The sequence below is a fragment of the Schistocerca americana genome, unplaced genomic scaffold (assembly GCF_021461395.2).
Source record: "Schistocerca americana isolate TAMUIC-IGC-003095 unplaced genomic scaffold, iqSchAmer2.1 HiC_scaffold_18, whole genome shotgun sequence".
Lineage (NCBI taxonomy): Eukaryota > Metazoa > Arthropoda > Insecta > Orthoptera > Acrididae > Schistocerca > Schistocerca americana.
In genome coordinates, this window is record NW_025725884.1 from 1,216,159 (window position 1) to 1,228,539 (window position 12,381).

Consider the following 12,381-nt stretch of genomic DNA (forward strand, 5'->3'; position numbering starts at 1 on the left):
GTGCATCGTATACCAAAACTGGTGACGCAGGAAAGGCTAAACATAGACACTAGGATAAGTCAGTCTTATTGTACTTATGTCGGCCATACGCCCTTTGTATTTAATTCCGATGCAATTTTTGTGTTTCATCGTCAAAGTGTAGGTCCAAGGGATACAGTAAACCAGCAGTCTTGCATCGGATTCCAAAACTGGTGACGCAGGAGAGGCTAAATGTAGACACTAAGATAATTCAGTCTTATTGTACTTAAGTCATCATTGAGCCTTTTGTATTTAATTCCGATGCAATTTTTGTGTTTCATCGTCAAAGTGAAGGTCCAAGGGATACAGTAAACCAACAGTCGTGCATCGGATTCCAAAACTAGTGACGCACGAAAGGCTAAAATTAGACACTAAGAGAAGTCATTCTTATTGTACTTAAGTCGGCATTGCGCCTTTTGTATTTAATTCCGATGCAATTTTTGTGTTTCATCGTCAAAGTGAAGGTCCAAGGGATACAGTAAACCAGCAGTCGTGCATCCGATTCCAACACTGGTGACGCATGAAAGGCTAAACATTGACACTAAGATAAGTCAGTCTTATTGTACTTAAGTCGGCATTTAGCCTTTTGTATTTAGTTCCGATGCAATCTTTGTGTTTCATCGTCATAGTGAAGGTCCAAGGGATACAGTAAACCAGCAGTCGTGCATCGGATTCCAAAACTGGTGACGAATTAAGGGCTAAACATAGACACTAAGATAAGTCAGTCTAATTATACTTTAGTCCTCATTGAGCCTTTTTTATTTAATTCCGATGCACATTTTGTGTTTCATCGTCAAAGTGAAGATCCAAGGGATACAATAAAATAGCAGTCGTGCTTCGGATTCCAAAACAAGTGTCGAATTAAAGGCTAAACATAGACACCAAGATAAGTCAGTCTTGTTGTACCTAAGTCGGCATTGTGCCTTTTGTATTTAATTCCGATGCAATTTTTGTGTTTCATCGTCAAAGTGAAGGTCCAAGGGATACAGTAAACCAGCAGTCGTTCATCGGATTCCAAAACTGGTGACGCAGGAAAGGCTAAACATAGACACTAAGATAAGTCAGTCTTATTGTACTTAAGGCGGCACTGAATCTATTGTATTTAATTCCGATACAATTTTTGTGTTTCATCGTCAAAGTGAATGTCCAAGGGATACAGTAAACCAGCAGTCGTTCATCGATTTCCAAAACTGGTGACGCAGGAAAGGCTAAACATAGACACTAAGATAAGTCAGTCTTATTGTACTTAAGGCGGCACTGAATCTATTGTATTTAATTCCGATGCAATTTTTGTGTTTCATCGTCAAAGTGAATGTCCAAGGGATACAGTAAACCAGCGGTCGTTCATCGGATTCCAAAACTGGTGACGCAGGAAAGGATAAACGTAGACACTAAGATAAGTCGGTCTTATTGTACTTAAGTCGGCATTGAGCCTTTTGTATATAATTACGATGCAAATTTTGTGTTTCATCGTCAAAGTGAAGGTCCAAGGGATACAGTAAACCAGCAGTCGTGCATCGGATTCCAAAACTGGTGACGCAGGAAAGGCTGAACATAGATACTAGGACAATTCAGTCGTATTGTACTTAAGTCGGCCTTACGCATTTTGTATTTAATTCCGATGCAATTTTTGTGTTTCATCGTCAAAGTGTAGGTCCAAGGGATATAGTAAACCAGGAGACGTGCATCGGATTCCAAAACTGACGACGCAGGAAAGGCTAAACATAGACACTAAGATAAGTCAGTCTTATTGTACTTAAGGCGGCACTGAACCTATTGTATTAACTTCCGATACAATTTTTGTGTTTCATCGTCAAAGTGAAGGTCCAAGGGATACAGTAATCCAGCAGTCGTGCATCGAATTCCAAAACAGGTGACGCAGGAAAGGCTAAACATAGACACTAAGATAAGTCAGTCTTATTGTACTTTAGTCATCATTCAGCATTTTGTATTTAATTCCGATGCAATTTTTGTGTTTCAGCGTCAAAGTGAATGTCCGAGGGATACAGTAAACCAGCAGTCGTGCATCCGATTCCAAAACTGGTGACGCAAGAAAGGCTAAACGTAGACACTAAGATAAGTCAGTCTTATTGTACTTAAGTCGGCATTGGGCCTTTTTTATTTAATTCCGATGCAATTTTTGTGTTTCATCGTCAAAGTGAAGGTCCGAGGGATACAGTAAACCAGCAGTCGTGCATCGGATTCCAAGACTGGTGACGCAGGATAGGCTAAACATAGACACTAAGATAAGTCAGTCTTATTGTACTTAAGGCGGCACTGATCCAATTGTATTTAATTTCGATACAATTTTTGTGTTTCATCGTCAAAGTGAAGGTCCAAGGAATACAGTAAACCAGCAGTCGTGCATCGGATTCCAAAACTGGTGACGCAGGAAAGGCTAAACATAGACACTAAGATAAGTCAGTCTTATTGTACTTAAGGCGGCACTGAATTTATTGTATTTAATTCCGATACAATTTTTGTGTTTCATCGTCAAAATGAAGGTCCAAGGTATACAGTAAACCAGCAGGCGTGCATCGGATTCCAAAACTGGTGACGCAGGAGAGGCTCAACATAGACAGTAAGATAAGTCAGTCTTATTGTACTTAAGTCGGCATTGAGCCTTTTGTATTTAATTTCGATGCAATTTTTGTGTTTCATCGTCAAAGTGAATGTCCAAGGGATACAGTAAACCAGCAGTCGTTCATCGGATTCCAAAACTGGTGACGCAGGAAAGGATAAACGTAGACACTAAGATAAGTCAGTCTTATTGTACTTAAGTCGGCATTGAGCCTTTTGTATGTAATTCCGATGCATTTCATCGTCAAAGTGAAGGTCCAAGGGAAACAGTAAACCAGCAATCGTGCATCGGATCCCAAAACTGGTGACGCAGGAAAGGCTAATCATAGACACTAAGATAAGTCGGTCTTATTGTACTTAAGTCGGCATTGAGCCTTTTGTATATAATTACGATGCAAATTTTGTGTTTCATCGTCAAAGTGAAGGTCCAAGGGATACAGTAAACCAGCAGTCGTGCATCGGATTCCAAAACTGGTGACGCAGGAAAGGCTGAACATAGATACTAGGACAATTCAGTCATATTGTACTTAAGTCGGCCTTACGCATTATGTATTTAATTCCGATGCAATTTTTGTGTTTCATCGTCAAAGTGTAGGTCCAAGGGATATAGTAAACCAGCAGACGTGCATCGGATTCCAAAACTGATGACGCAGGAAAGGCTAAACATAGACACTAAGATAAGTCAGTCTTATGGAACTTAAGGCGGCACTGAACCTATTGTATTTACTTCCGATACAATTTTTGTGTTTCATCGTCAAAGTGAAGGTCCAAGGGATACAGTAATCCAGCAGTCGTGCATCGAATTCCAAAACAGGTGACGCAGGAAAGGCTAAACATAGACACTAAGATAAGTCAGTCTTATTGAACTTTAGTCATCATTCAGCATTTTGTATTTAATTCCGATGCAATTTTTGTGTTTCAGCGTCAAAGTGAATGTCCGAGGGATACAGTAAACCAGCAGTCGTGCATCCGATTCCAAAACTGGTGACGCAAGAAAGGCTAAACTTAGACACTAAGATAAGTCAGTCTTATTGTACTTAAGTCGGCATTGGGCCTTTTTTATTTAATTCCGATGCAATTTTTGTGTTTCATCGTCAAAGTGAAGGTCCGAGGGATACAGTAAACCAGCAGTCGTGCTTCGGAATCCAAAACTGGTGACGCAGGAAAGGCTAAACATAGACACTAAGATAAGTCAGTCTTATTGCACTTAAGTCGCCATTGTGCCTTTTGTATTTAATTCCGATGCAATTTCTGTGTTTCATTGTCAAAGTGAAGGTCCAAGAGAAACTGTAAACCAGCAGTCGTGCATCAGATTCCAAAACTGGTGACGCAATAACGGCTAAACATAGACACTAAGATAAGTCAGTCTTATTGTACTTAAGTCGGCATCGTGCCTTTTGTATATAATTACGACACAAATTCTGTGTTTCATCGTCTAAGTGAAGGTCCAAGGGAAACAGTAAACCAGCAGTCGTGCATCGGATTCCAAAACTAGTGACGCTGGAAAGGCTAAAAGTAGACACTAAGATAAGTCAGTCTTATTGTACTTAAGGCGGCATTGAGCCTTTTGTATTTAATTCCGATGCAATTTTTTGTTTCATCGTCAAAGTGAATGTCCAAGTTATACAGTAAACAAGCAGTCGTGCATCGGATTCCAAAACTGGTGACGCAGCAAAGGATAAACGTAGACACTAAGATAAGTCAGTCTTATAGTACTTAAGTCGGCATTGAGCCTCTTGTATTTAATTCCGATGCGTTTCATCGTCAAAGTGAAGGTCCAAGGGAAACAGTAAACCAGCAGTCGTGCATCGGATTCCAAAACTGGTAGCGCAGGAATGGCTAAACGTAGACGCTAAAATAAGTCGGTCTTATTGTACTTAAGTCGGCATTGAGCCTTTTGTATTTAATTACGATGCAAATTTTGTGTTTCATCGTCAAAGTGAAGGTCCAAGGGATACAGTAAACCAGCAGTCTTGCATCGGATTCCAAAACTGGTGACGCAGGAAAGGCTTAACACAGACACTAGGACAATTCAGTCGTATTGTACTTAAGTCGGCCTTACGCATTTTGTATATAATTCCGATGCAATTTTTGTGTTTCATCGTCAAAGTGTAGGTCCAAGGGATACAGTAAACCAGCAGACGTGCATCGGATTCCAAAACTGGTGACGCAGGAAAGGCTAAACATAGACACTAAGATAAGTCAGTCTTATTGTACTTAAGGCGGCACTGATCCTATTGTATTTAATTTCGATACAATTTTTGTGTTTCATCGTCAAAGTGAAGGTCCAAGGGATACAGTAATCCAGCAGTCGTGCATCGAATTCCAAAACAGGTGACGCAGGAAAGGCTAAACATAGACACTAAGTCAAGTCAGTCTTGTTGTACTTTAGTCATCATTGAGCATTTTGTATTTAATTCCGATGCAATTTTTGTGTTTCATCGTCAAAGTGAAGGTCCAAGGGATACAGTAAACCAGCAGTCGTGCATCCGATTCCAATACTGGTGACGCATGAAAGGCTAAACATTGACACTAAGATAAGTCAGTCTTATTGTACTTAAGTCGGCATTGAGCCTTTTGTATTTAGTTCCGATGCAATCTTTGTGTTTCATCGTCATAGTGAAGGTCCAAGGGATACAGTAAACCAGCAGTCGTGCATCGGATTCCAAAACTGGTGACGAATTAAGGGCTAAACATAGACACTAACATAAGTCAGTCTAATTATACTTTAGTCCTCATTGAGCCTTTTTTATTTAATTCCGATGCACATTTTGTGTTTCATCGTCAATGTGAAGGTCCAAGGGATACAATAAAATAGCAGTCGTGCTTCGGATTCCAAAACAAGTGTCGAATTAAAGGCTAAACATAGACACCAAGATAAGTCAGTCTTGTTGTACCTAAGTCGGCATTGTGCCTTTTGTATTTAATTCCGATGCAATTTTTGTGTTTCATCGTCAAAGTGAAGGTCCAAGGGAAACAGTAAACCAGCAGTCGTGCATCGGATTCAAAAACTGGTGACGCAGGAAAGGCTAAACATAGACACTAAGATAAGTCAGTCTTATTGTACTTAAGTCGGCATTGAGCCTTTTGTATTTAATTCCGATGCGTTTCATCGTCAAAGTGAAGGTCCAAGGGAAACAGTAAACCAGCAGTCGTGCATCGGAATCCAAAACTGGTGACGCAGGAGAGGCTAAACATAGACACTAACATAAGTCAGTCTTATTGTACTTAAGTCGGCATTGAGCCTTCTGTGTTTAATTCCGATGCAATTTTTGTGTTTCATCGTCAAAGTGAAGGTCCAAGGGATACAGTAAACCAGCAGTCGTTCATCGGATTCCAAAACTGGTGACGCAGGAAAGGATAAACATAGACACTAAGATAAGTCAGTCTTATTGTACTTAAGTCGGCATATAGCCTTTTGTATTTAATTCCGATGCAAATTTTGTGTTTCATCGTCAAAGTGAAGGTCCAAGGGATACAGTAAACCAGCAGTCGTGCATCGTATACCAAAACTGGTGACGCAGGAAAGGCTAAACATAGACACTAGGATAAGTCAGTCTTATTGTACTTATGTCGGCCATACGCCCTTTGTATTTAATTCCGATGCAATTTTTGTGTTTCATCGTCAAAGTGTAGGTCCAAGGGATACAGTAAACCAGCAGTCTTGCATCGGATTCCAAAACTGGTGACGCAGGAGAGGCTAAATGTAGACACTAAGATAATTCAGTCTTATTGTACTTAAGTCATCATTGAGCCTTTTGTATTTAATTCCGATGCAATTTTTGTGTTTCATCGTCAAAGTGAAGGTCCAAGGGGTACAGTAAACCTGAAGTGAAGCATCGGAATCTAAAACTGGTCTCACAGGAACGGCTCAAACGTAGACGACAAGAAGACTCAGGGTTCTTGTACCTATGTCGGCATTGTGATTTTTGTATTTACTTAGGATGCAATTGCTGTGTTTCATCGAAAATGTGAAGGGTCAAGGGATACAGTAAACCTGAAGTGAATCATCGTAATCTAAAACTGGTCTCACAGGAATGGTTCAAAACATAAACATTTTGAAAAGTCAGTCTACTTGTACTTAAAACGGCATTGTGACTGTTGTATTTAAATCCGATGCAATTACTGTGTTTCATCGTCAATGTGAAGGTCCAAGGGAAACAGTAAACGTGAAGTGAAGCATCGGAATCTAAAACTGGTATCACAGGAAAGGCTCAAAACACAGACAGTAACATGACTCAGTCTTCTTGTACTTAAGTCGGCCTCTTGCCTTTTGTACTTAATTCCGATGCAATTTTTTAGTTTCATCGTCAAAGTGAATGTCCATGGGATACAGTAAACCTGAAGTGAAGCATCGGAACCTACAATTGGTCTCACAGGAAAGGTCCAAATCATAGACACTATGAAAAGTAATTCTTCTTGTACTTAAGTCGGCATTGAGCCTTCTGAATTTAGTTCCGATGCAATTACTGTGTTTCATCGACAGAATGAAGGTCCAAGGGTTACAGTAAACCTGAAGTGAAGCATCGGAATCTAAATTTGGTCTCACAGGAAAGCCTCAAAACACAGACGGTAAGAAGACACAGTCTTTTTGTACTTAAGTCGGCATTGTGCCCTTTGTACTTAATTGCGATGCAAATTCTGTGTTTCATCGTCAAAGTGAAGGTCCACGGGATACAGTAAACCTGACGTGAAGCATCGGAATTTAAAACTGGTATCACCGGAAAGGCTCAAAGCATAGACAGTAAGAAGACTCAGTCTTCTTGTACTAGAGCCGTTTTTGTGCCTTTTGTATTTCATTCCGATGCAATTACTGTGTTTCATCGTAAATGTGAGGGTCTAAGGGATACTGAAAACCAGCAGTTGTGCAACGAAATCTGAAACCGGTGACGCAGGAAAGGTTCAAACCATTGACACTAAGAAAAATCAGTCTTCTTGTACGTCAGTCGACATTGTGCCTTTGGTATTTACTTCCGATGCAATTACCGTGCTTCATCGTCAAAATGAGGGTCCAAGGAAAACAGTAAACCTGAAGTGAAGCATCGGAATCTAAAACTGGGTCACAGGAAATGTTCAAAACATAAACACTAGGAAAAGTCAGTCTACTTGTACTTAAGTCGGCATTGTGACGGTTGTATTTAATTCCGATGCAATTACTGTGTTTCGTCGTCAATGTGAAGGTCCAAGGGATACAGTAAACGTGAAGTGACGCATCGGTTCTAAAACTGGTGACAGAGAAAAGGCTCAAAACATAGACACTTAGAAAAGTCAGTCTTCTTGAACTTATGTAAGTATTGTGCCTCTTGCATTTAATTCCGATGCAATATCTGTGATTCATCGTGAATCTGATGGTCCAAGTGATACAATAAACCTGAAGTGAAGTTTCGGAATGTGAAACTGGTCTCACAGGAAAGTCTCAAGCCATAGTCGGTAAGAGGACTCAGTCTTCTTGTACTTAAGTCGGCAATGTGCGTTTTGTATTTAATTATGTCGCAATTTCTGTGTTTCATCGTCAAAGTAAAGGTCCAAGGGATACATTTAACCTGAAGTGAAGCATCGGAATGTAAAACTGGTCTCACAGAAAAGGCGCAAAACATAGACACTAAGAAAATTCAGTCTTCTAGTACTTAAGACGGCATTGTGCCTTTTGTGTATAATTCCGATGCAATTACTGTGTTTCATCGTTAATGTGAAGGTGAAAGGGGTACAGTAAACCACCAGTTGTGCATCGGAATCTAAAACTGGTGACACATTAAACGCTCAAAACATATACTATAAGAAAAGTCAGTCTACTTGTACTTTAGTCGGCATTGAGCCTTTTATATTTAATTCCGATGCAAACACTGTGTTTCATCGTCTAAGTGAAGGTCCAAGGGGTACCGTAAACCTGAAGTGCAGCATTGGAATCGAAAACTGGTCTCACAGGAAAGGCTCATAACATAGACGGTGAGAAGACTCAGTCTTCTTGTATCTAAGTCGGCATTGTGGCTTTTGTATTTGATTCCGATGTAATTGCTGTGTTTCATCGCCAATGTGAAGGTCCACGTGATACAGTAAACCTGAAGTGAAGCATCGTAATCTAAAACTGGTCTTCAGGAGAGGTTCAAAACATAGACACTAAGAGAAGTCAGTCCTCTTGTACTTACGTCGGCATTCTGCCTTTTGTATCTAATTCCGATGCAATTACTGTGTTTCATCGTCAATGTGAAGGTTGTAGGGATACAGTAAACCAGCAGTTGTGCATCGGAACCTGAAACTGGTGACATTGAAAAGACTCAAAACATTGACTCTAAGAAAAGTCAGTCTTCTTGAACTTGAGTCGGCATTGTGGCTTTGTATTTAATTTCGATGCAATTTCTGTGTTTCATCGTGAATGAGAAGGTCCAAGGGATACAGGGAACCTGCAGTTGTGCATCGGAATCTACAACTGGTGACACAGGAAAGGCTCGAAACATAGACACTATGACAAGTCAGTCTTCTTGTACTTGAATCGGCATTGTGACTTTTGTAATTAAGTACGATGCAATTACTGTGTTTCATCGTCAAAGATAATGTCCAAGGGATACAGTAAACCTGAAGTGAAGCATAGGAATTTAAAACTGGTCTCACAGGAAAGGCTCAAATGATAGACGGTAAGAGGACTCTGTCTTCTTGTATGTAAATCGGCAATGTGCCTTATGTATTTGATTCCGAAGAAAATTCTGTGTTTAATCGTGAATGTGAAGTTGCAAGGGATACAGTAAACCTGAATTTGTGCATCGGAATCTAAAACTGGGGACACAGGTAAAGCGCGAAATATAGACACTAAGAAGAGTCAGCCTTCTTGTACATAAGTCGGCATTGTGCATTCTGTATTTAATTCCGTAGCGATTTCTTTGTTTCATCGTCAATGTGAAGGCCCAAGGGATGCAGTAAACCTGCAGTTGTGCATCGGAATCTAAGACTGCGGACACAGGAAAGGCTCGGAACATAGACACTAAGAAGCGTCAGTCTTCTTGTCCATAGGTTGGCATTGTGCATTTTGTAGTTAATTCCGATGCGATTTCTGTGTTTCATCGTCAATGTGAAGGTCCAAGCGATATAGTAAACCTGAAGTAAAGCATCAGAATCTAATATTGGTCTCTCAGGTAAGGCTCAAATTATAGACAGTGGGAAGACACAGTCTTCTTGTACTTAAGTCGGCATTGTGACTTTTGTATTTAATTCCGATGCAATTTCTGTGTTTCATCGTGAATGTGGAGGTCCAAGCGATACAGTAAACCTGAATTGAAGCATAGTAATCTAAAACTGGTCCCACAGGAATGGCTGAAGACATAGACGGTATGAAGACTCAGTCTTCTTGTACTTAAGTCAGCATTGTGCTTTTTGTATTTAAATCCGATGCAATTTCTGAGTTTCATCGTCAATGTGAAAAACCAAGGGATACAGTAAACCTGACGTGAAGCATCGGAATCTAAAACTGGTCTCATAGGAAAGGCTCGAATCATAGACCGTAAGAGGACGCAGCCCTCTTGTACTTATGTTGGCATTGTGCTTTTTGTATATAACTTTGATGCAATTTCTGTGTTTCATCGTCAATGTGAAGGTCCAAGGGATAATATATGCCTACCGTGAAGCATCGGAATCTAAAACTGGTCCCACAGGAAAGGCTCAAAACATAGACACTGAGATAGGTCAGTCTTCTTGTACTTAAGGCGGCATTGTGCTTTGACCATTTAATTCCGGTGCAATTTCTGTGTTTCATCGTCAAACTGAAGGTCCAAGGGATACAGTAAACCTGAAGTGAAGCATCGGAATCTAATACTGGTCTCACAGCAAAGGCTCAAAACATAGACACTAAGAAAAGTCAGTTTTCTTGTACTTAAGTCGACATTGTGCCTTTTGTATTTAATTCCGATGCATGTTCTGTGTTTCATCGTCAATGTGAAGGTCTAAGGAAACAGTAAATCTGCAGTTGCACATCGGAATCTAAAACTGGTGAAACAGGAAAATCCCAAATCATAGACACTATGAAAAGTCATGCTTCTTGTGCTTAAGTCGGCATTGTGCCTTTTGTATTTAATTCCGATGACATTTTTGTGTTTCATAGTCAATGTGATGGACCAAGGGATACAGTAAACCTGAAGCGAAACATCGGAATCTAAAACTGGTCTCACAGGAAAGGCTCAAAGCATAGTCAGTAAGAAGACTCAGTCTTCTTGTACTTAAGTCAGCATTGTGCCTTTTGTGTTGCATTCCAATGCAATTTCTGTGTTTCATCGTCAATGTGAAGGTCCAAGGCATACAGTAAACCTGAAGTGAAGCATCGGAATGTAAAACTGATCTCACAGGAAAGGCTCAAAGCATAGACACTAAGAAAAGTCAGTCGTCTGGTACTTAAGTCTGCATTGTGCCTTTTGTGTTTAGTTCCGATGCAATTACTGTGTGTCATCGTCATAGTAATGGTCCAAGGGATACAGAATACTTGCAGTCGTGCATCGCAATCCAAAACTGGTGACACAGGAAAGGCTCAAACACAGACACATAGAAAAGTCAGTCTTCTTATACTTAAGGCGGCTTGTGCCTTTTCTATTTAATTCCAATGCAATTTCTGTGTTTCATCGTCAATGTGAAGGTCCAAGGGATAATATATGCCTACCGTGAAGCATCGGAATCTAAAACTGGTCCCACAGGAAAGGCTCAAAACATAGACACTGAGATAGGTCAGTCTTCTTGTACTTAAGTCGGCATTGTGCCTTTTATATTTAATTCCGATGCAATTTCTGTGTTTCATCGTCAATGTGAAGGTCCAAGGGATACAGTAAACCTGAATTGAAGCATAGTAATCTAAAACTGGTCCCACAGGAAAGGCTGAAAACATAGACCGTATGAAGACTCAGTCTTCTTGTACTTAAGTTGGCATTGTGCCATTTGTATTTCATTCCGATGCAACTTCTGTGTTTCATCGTCAATGTGAAGGTCCAAGGGATACAATAAACCTGCAGTTGTGCATCGGATTCGAAAACTGTTGTCACAGGACAGGCTCGAAACATAGCCACTAAGAAAAGGCAGTCTTCTTGTACTTAGTCGGCATTGTGCCTTTTGTATTTAATTTCGATGCAATTACTGTGTTGCATCGTCAATGTGAGGGTCCAAGGTCTGCAGTAAACCTGAAGTGAAGCATCGGAATTTATAACTGGTCTCACAGGAAATCTCAAAGCATAGACGGTATGAAGATTCAGTCTTCTTGTACTTAAGTCTGCATTGTGAATTTTGTATTTTATTCCGATGCAATTTCTGTAGTTCATCGTCAAAGTAAAGGTCCAATGGATACAGTAAACCTGAAGTTAAGCGTCGGAATCTAAAACTGGAGACACAGGAAAGGCTCAGAGCATAGACACTAAGAAGACTCAGTCTTCTTGTACTTAAGTCGGCATTTCGCTTTTATATTTAATTCCGATATCAATTTCTGTGTTTCATCGTTAATGTGAAGGTCCTGGGTATACAGTAAACCTGAAGTGATGCATCGGAATCTAAAACTGGTCTCATATAGAAAGCTCAAACCATAGACAGTAAGAAGACTTAGTTGTCTCGTACTTAAGTCTGCTCTCAGCCGTTTGTATTTAATTCCGTTGCAATTTTCGAGTTTCATCGTTAAAGTGAAGGTCCAAGGGTTACACTAATCGTAAAGTGAAGCATCGGAAACTAAAACAGCTCTGACAGGAAAGGCTCAAAACATAGACGGTAATGAGACTCAGTCTTCTTGTACTTACGTTGGCATTGTGCCTCTTGTATGTAATTCCG